Source organism: Dermacentor andersoni, chromosome 6, assembly GCF_023375885.2.
Source record: "Dermacentor andersoni chromosome 6, qqDerAnde1_hic_scaffold, whole genome shotgun sequence".
NCBI lineage: Eukaryota > Metazoa > Arthropoda > Arachnida > Ixodida > Ixodidae > Dermacentor > Dermacentor andersoni.
In genome coordinates this window covers 17,727,775-17,736,077 of record NC_092819.1, presented here as the reverse complement: position 1 = coordinate 17,736,077, position 8,303 = coordinate 17,727,775, and positions in this window count along the sequence as shown.

Here is an 8,303-nt window from a genome sequence, read left to right as displayed (position 1 = left end):
GTTGAAGTTCTTTGTTTGGAGATTAGCGATGCAACACTAGTAGATGAGTGAATGTTTTTATCGTTGAGAAAAGCTGTGCATCGTGAAGGGCTGGCAATACAGGCAGTCATTATGCTACAGCGCTCTGTAGACTTGGTCACATAGATTCATTCCCTTCCTTAATATGCTAGTCATTATTTTTGCAGCCAACTACTGCAGACGTCTTCCATGTACCGTTCTGTATTCTGCAGCATGAATGGAGCACAGTGCGTTAGCAACACGCAATGGCATTTCCGACAGCTGATTGCTCAGTGGCAAGGCAGAAACGTTAATGGTTTTGCATTCATGTGCTTTCGCTGAGGCAACATGGGCATGATGCCAAAAGCGCCATCTCATTCCTCTAGAGCAAGTTCCTCCTCAAAAAGGGTCTATACCACAACAGCCTTTCAATGGCACTCAAATGTAATGTCTCAATATGTGGAATGTTCACCAGTCTTTAGACAGGATTTGAAAGAAGCTATGAATGCCAGGTCAGGGTTGTAGGCATTGCAGCAGAGGTTCAAGGGCGAAGATGTCAGTTGGTTTGCCCACATGATAAAGGAGGACGAGAGCGATATCAGCAAAAGGGCAGTGATAATTGACTCTGGTGGTACTAGATGGCATTAAAAGAGGTGGCAAGGCAATGTCAAAGAGGATTTCAGCATCAAGAGCTGGATGGAGGACTGTATGACTAATACAGCAGAATGTAATAAGCTCATCAAGAACAGCAGCTGTACATATAAGGGATGTTTTTTTTTTCTAGACTATACAGAATTTTAAAGGATTGGCTGTGGCAGAGAGCAGAATTCTAGTCCTTAAGCTGGATTACTCATATAGATGGACATTGCTTGCATGATAAATCAAAAGATAATGCACTAATTTGTAAAGTACACTAATTAGCATGTTTATTAATTAATTTGCGACACATGTTGCAATATACAAATTGTAGCCAGCGAGTTCGCAAGGCATGTCCACTTGGAATGAATTCTGAGCATGGCATAGTTTTCAAGAGAGAGAAAGCAAGAACAGGAAAGGCAGGGAGGTCAATCAGAAGAGCACCCGGTTTGCTACCCTACACTGGGGGTGGGGGAAAGGGCAATAGAAAGAGGAAAAAAGGGAGAGCAAGCACTGAGTTTTCGAGATGTGCACCATCAAACCTGTGGTAAAAATGCATTGTTCCACCTAATTTTTTTAACAAACTGCCATTTCCTGCATTGAAGCACAAAAGTAGCTGGAACACCCGTGTATTTCGTTGCGCACTTTGCCAGTGAACGTCTTAGAACTGGTGTCAACCTAAATATTATTTCCAAGTGGATATGCCTTGCGAACTCGCTGGTTACAATTCATAAATTGGAATATGTGCCCTAAAGTGACTTATAAAAATTTAATTAGATATCTTTTCGTAATTAGTCGAATATATATGTTGATTTCGCATGCAAGTAATGACCACCGCTTTGGTTGATCCAACTGAAGGACTAGAATTATGCTATCTGCCACAGGTGATTATAAAATTCTGTAGTCTAAAAGGAACACCCCGTAGATAGATCGAATATGATCACCCAAATAAGTCCACTGCTGAACAAAGGCTTCTTGCAGAAATATCTTAAGAACTGACATAACATCTTCAATTTGTCACTTTTGTTGTTGTTTTTAAGGAAAATTTTAAATGCTCTCTAAACCATAAAAACATACTGGCAATCATCAGAATCCTCCAAATAATTTACTAAAATACTTGTTTCTACAAATCTCTTCCACAGATGGGCTACATTTTCTTACAATGTTCAAAAAGTGTTTCAGGGCCCCTTTAACATCATCGTACCTAGCCTTATTTCTGTATGATGTCAGCAAATTTTGTTGCGTCATGATGTCGCAGTATGTTGATGACACTAGCTCCGATATTTCTAGGCAAACATTAGTATTCCCTAGCAAAAATTCTAATACAAAAACTAATAGCCTATAACCTTAGTGTATTAGTCTAATAAATCTATTGGTGTATTGCTCTATAAGTCTGATAGGTCTATTGGTGTATTAGTCTAATAGGTCTATTGGCATATTAGTCTAATAGGCCTATTAGTGTATTAGTCTAATAGGTCTATTGGTGTGAAAGAAAAGGTTGCAATGCACCAGATACACAATGAAAAACAGGCATAATTGCTAGAAGCATTTATTAGCACATCATGTATTTTTACAGATTCCTCTTTCGAGATCTTCATCAGGTCAGCAATCTTTATTGCCAGAGCTTTTACTCCACCACTTCGACCAGCGAACTTCCATTTGAGGAGGAGGTTATAAAAAACTGGGCAGGAACATACACACACATAAAAACATTTATAAGCAGGGGTGCTAGTTCTACCACGAAATGTTTAAGCTGGCAATATTTGCTTCTAAATTGGAATAATATGGCCCCGCAATTTTCAAACTAATTTTAGGATAAAGTGTGATATGCTTAGCTCGACATGTTTATCATAATGAAAAATGACATCACCTGACACGACAGAACAATTAGACAGCACTTTAAAGTGAACATAAGATGTTCTGTGTGTTACATCGAAACAGTAGGCAGATAAGGAACAACTCTAGACAGAAATCTTGTACATCATTGTCGGAAACAAGCATGTCATTGCTGCTATGCACACAACAATCGGCCCAATGACACTGTACTGAAGTACATCCATCATTGGGATAAAAAGAAACAACTTTATACTGTACTATAGAAGCATAAATAAGTAGAATAATTACCTCCAAATGGTATAATTGGCGCCGGGGAAAACGCATCACATTGATGCACGATACATCCACTAAGCCGCGAAGCACAGGGGTAAAAACAGTTGAGTCACACAACATCCATAGATGAAACTACCCAAATATACTACTGCACGAATAAGATTGCACAGGTGCCAACACCTCAGGTTCCTTAAAAACATATAGTTCATTCACTAAAAATCACGCACGCCTCTCATTGACGTGGCTTCAATACACTGCAACATGGCAGCCGCCAATGCACACGTGCTGTGCGCAACAACGGCTGACTACATTCGCAGTTTTACAATCTTCCCATCCGCCGTGTTCCCTTCTCTACGATACTGATCTTTGATGTCAATAAATAGGAAGGCCTTTTATATGCGGTATTAAGTTATCAATTTAGGTTACAAGTTTAACATGATTTTATCCGCACTTCCCAACGGAAGGTATTGGACTTACGAAACTTGGCAAACAAATATAGTTGCTGCGATTGCACCATCGTTCGTAAACTCGCCAGGCACCGTGACCCTGCCTTTCAGATTACGGCTGGTTGTATGTTATGCTTTTTTTTTTCGTGGTGAAGTATTTGCTGTGCTGTAAACACTAGCTGTTTCCTCAATGATTCATCTCGACGCGGCTGAACAGAGGCCTAGTTATGAGACGTCGCCAGTGAAGCACAATTGGGAAGACAATGTAGGCGCGCGTTTCGCTAGCTTGGTGCACTGAAACTAATACAAATGCGCGAATGCAATGTGCTGCACGTTATGTACAGCAGAATTCTTAATGATTCAGCGAATAATTAGAGACATCTCCCTGCAAATTGTCCCCAATAAAGTCTAATTTTTCATAAACTTTCACCCTTGCATTAAGCAAGCAGCAAACAAGGGCAACGGAATTCAACAATGCATGTTTCATAACAGACCAGCAACAATCTGTATAGAGTCAATAGGACAAACTAGTCTAATAAAGAAACTAGCAGACATACAAAGCTGTTTGTATAAGACTAATACATGTAATACATAGTGCCTATTGGTCTTACAGGTCAATCAGTACAACTAATAGAAAATTCTATTGGCCTAATACAAAACTTATACGACTAATATGAAACTGCATCAGACTAATACAAACTTCTATTAGAATTTTAGCTAGGGTCGTTACGCCACAAAGCACAACATAATATTTTTCATACGTTAAGTTCCTGATTTAAACATGGATAACTTAACACAAAGCCCATAGTGGCGTTGTTGATACACTGGAGCAAATTTTCAGTTGTGGATAGTTCATGGAAACAATTACTAATTAATTGATTAATTCAATATTTTACTCAAACTACGTTTGCCTTTTTTCTTTTTGTGCGAATGTACTCTCCATGGCCAGAAATAAATGTGTACAAGTTGTTCTAACTTTCTTTGTTGTGGATTTAGGTTGAAGGTACCTCATGTTTTTCTAACTTTCATAGTTGCTTAGGTATCATCTTTTTATGTGTGAGAAATGTCTGATATTTCTACAACTTCGAACATATGCGTCTGTACTTCTCTTGTGTTTTTTGTCCAAATCTGTTTTATTCCATTGCATTTCTGAAATAAGAGATGGCAGGTTGTGGGATGAACTGGTAAAGTGTTTCAGGGGTGCATTTGGACCTCTGGCTATGTCTCTAAGGATAAAACATCTATATTCATAATTAGTGCTGGGGCCTCACTTACTGCCAGCTTCTACGAGGCAGTTTCTGGGGGCTCAGTTTTTAACTAGAAACAGAACAGGCAGCTGGGACGAGTGACCCCCGAGGCCTTCCTGTCGAACAGAGCATGCTCGCTTACACAGCTGCCTTGTGCTTGCTGCTGAGCAGCACACTAGAATTGAGAGAGTACAGATGGCAGCTGTGCACAACCCATGTGCACCTATTTCAGGCCACGAGAACGAGGGCCATTAAGTTCTGCATGTGTGCATGCACGCACAGGTTTAGATCCATGGCAGCACTTTAAGTGACACAGATACTATACTTGAATTTAACCTTGAAATTTGCCCTTTCGCTTGTAGGCTTAGTACGAGGTTAATGTCTTCACAAAGGAAATTTTAATGTGTTAGTATTCTTATGGTACTTCAGGCACTTTCGGGGGCCAAATATCTATCTATACTCCTGTCTTTCTATTTACTGTATTTATGTTTGCATGTGACAGCCTTTCCACTTACCTGGGTCACTGGGTTGAATGGGTAGTGCATCAGGATGCTGCGCTGAAGGAACAGGGGTTTGAAACCAAATGTCAGACCTACTTGGAGCACTGGGTATGCGCCCCTCAGTCTGTGCGGGTCTTCAATTAACCTCTTTGATGCCAACTTGGGTCACGAGAAAGATCCCTTAAATTTCTTGACGCTGAGCAGAATCGAACCACCATTACAAGAGTTCCTCACCGGCAGCAACTCGAGGCTTTAGCAGGCTGCGCCAGAAATGCACTGGGTGTGTGCCGCTTTTCAGTGGACGTCTTCCACGCCAGTGGTTTAGCGAATTGTGTCGTGAATGCACTGGGTACGTGCTGCTCTTCTATGAACCTCTCGCCAACCTTGGTCACTGAGTATGTGCCACTGAGTGTGCGGCAAGCAAGCAATTCTCAGCATTCGCAGGCACCGGTGCACACTTCTCGTCTCAGAGATTACGCATGGACTTCTCGGAAGCACCACTAGATGGCCCAGCTTGTCGAGAGAGAAGCGTGAGAGAGGAGCCCGCTTGCCGCATGGTGCATTTCTCAGCGTTCGCATGCACCAGCACGACATTTATTTAGGAGGCCACATGCAGGCTTCATGGCGGTGCTGCTAGATGGCAGTAAGTGTTCTTAAGGAAATGCAAAAGAGGAATCCTACTGCAGTACACTCCTCATACATAAATCTGTTCAATGGTGGAAATATGTTGTGTTGCTATATTGATCAAAATATCCCTCCAAGATTGCAAATTGTGGCAACAGCTGGAATAGTACTTGATGTTTGTACCAATAAAGAAAAAAGTGGAGCGCATTACATTTCAGAATAGACAAAATTCAACATTTTGTAGGCTTTCCCAGTCGATAGCGATCCCAAATTCTCAAAAGGCCTGCGACATCTCGGGTACCACAGCAGTGACGTGTTAGCTGACATAGTACGCCAGTGCCACCTGGTCTAGTGGTGCTGATCCTGTCGGCCTGCTTGTGAGAGTTGAAGGCAGCTGTTTGCTCCAGTAAATGCTTAAAAAAAGAAAAGTGGACATAAGATTTTATGGTCTCACTGCAATCTATTACTGGCTGAATATGGGTAATCTCGTTTCTTTTTGAAGGTACTCCCAGAGAGGAGCATTACGTGGGTACAACATACACCCTTAAATTACTGCTCCCCCCAATCTTGCTTGTTCTTTTTTTTTTTTCCACAGGCACTTATAGGCACACTCCAGATGAATTTTCGCCTAGTTTTGAAGGTCGCGTAATCCCAATTTTCGGAGATGTGTTGAAGAGAGAGAGAAATGGTTCTTTATGAAGTAGGAAAAGGTTGGCATTGTCTTCTGCTGCCCTTGAGGGAGCACGGCTCAGCGAGAGGCAGTGCGCAGCGTTCGCTCCCTTCTGTTTCCTCCCTTCAAAATGCCAGCATTATGACAGCGAGTGTTCGCTTTCATCAAGTGAGAGATGTTCATGTTTGACTGTGAACGCGTGACGCCATACTTGTTAATTAATTAGTAAGCGAATGTTCTTTATGCAGCTGATATAACACTACAAACCTTACTTTTTGTTGTTGTCTAATACTTTGCTATCACTATCAGTGCTTTGCCATTCAGGCGAAACTGCAATTTCTGTTTTCTGTTTTTATTCTGTAATGAATCGTGTTGTATAGAAGCAAGTTTCAGCAGAGCTAAACAGGCAAGCCTATACAGGTTTAGTCTGAAAATCTCAATTAGACGTGCCACTGGCACGACACAAAAGAAATTTTGAAATATCGAGAAACGGCACCATGGTTTTGTATTATGAACTGTTAGGATGATGTCTTTCGTCTCTCATTCGAATCCATCGTCTGACTCATTTAATATAAATGCTGGTTATTATAACTTTTATATTTATCTACAATTACCACCTCGCTCCACATACTGTAAAATGAATGTCGGTGTTGTAGAAGCACTCCCCAGGAAATCGTTTTGTTATCTCATCTTAATTTCGAGCGCATTTTCTGAAACACGACCTGTATGGTGTGTACAGGAACAGTGCCACGCATACTCGTCGAGTTGTCCCCCTCAATGTGCTAACCGTGACTCAAATGCGGCGTCGCATATTTAGTCGCAAATCGCTGACACGCGCGGTCACGGGGGAGGGGAGGCGTATACGCTTTTTCCTCACCGGGCAGTGCGTTAACTGGATGTTTTCTCTGCACAGTTGCTCAGCGATATTTATGAAGACGCGTCACCCTGCGTCTCCCACTGACAAGGGAAGTTGAGTTTCCTTCCACTTCCATTTCCATTTTCCTTGATTGAACACGAAGATCTGTAATTCACAGTAATTATTATAGTTCGACTGTTAAAAAATATGCTCCCAGTGCGTTCATTGGCTTCACCGTCTAGGTGTTGGCCTTATGTGGTCGTTTTAAAGTCGCGCCCCCGCGTAAGGTTTCCCCGATTTTTCCCCAGCAATACGGCGAGTGGTTTTGTTTATGTTGACGAAGGCAGTGGGGGCGGTGATACGTCTCGAAACGGCAACGGGCATTCCTTGGTCCTTGCCACAAGGCAGCCCCCTTCATCAACGCCCGCCCAGTCGTCGACGCAGCTCTCGCGCCGACTCTTGACAGGTCAACAAAAAAGCTCCCTTCAAGGTGACAACGACCACCGGATTCTGAAGACGCGCTAACCACCGTGAAGGCCAGGCTTCTCAGGTCGCTGCAAGCTGACCGTCATGCAGAGCCCCCTAATTGATGCAAGGGGTCCACGTCTTCCGTGCAAACTGCGTCGACGTCAGGTTCCCAGATTGCCATGTGGTTGCGCCGTATGTAGGGGCGATAGTGTAACTGGAGGCGGAGTCCGGCGGAATGATGCGACGTCGTGGGAGGCATTTTGTGAACGATTCGACGATTGTGATTGACCGTTACACATAGTCGTCAGATTCCCTAGTCTAGTCAACTGGGGAAATGAACTGCTTTAAAAGCAGACCCCTTTGGCGCAGGAGTATGTCCTGCCTGAAGTGTCCTGATGTGGGCTCAGACATGTAGTGAGCCCAAACATTTAAAACACTCCCACATGGGCTTCCATATCTGGAGCCAGTGTAAATAACGTAAAATAAACGCTTCTATTTCGCTCCTACTCCCCAACGTACTCATCCGTGTGCCTGGAGGATTCCTGACCTAAACGCTACCTCGAGTCGCAACAGCGGCATACGGTGCGATCACCTTCCTATTGGTCTCCTGGTTGCGTGACTTTCTGCGCGAATAAATAAAAAATCGTCGTTAACCAAAGTTTAATTGCGCCATTTGCGAAAAGGCGCATGCTTCAAAACCCGCGCTCGTAGAGATTACCTTATAACCTATGGATGGAAAGTAAACTAACG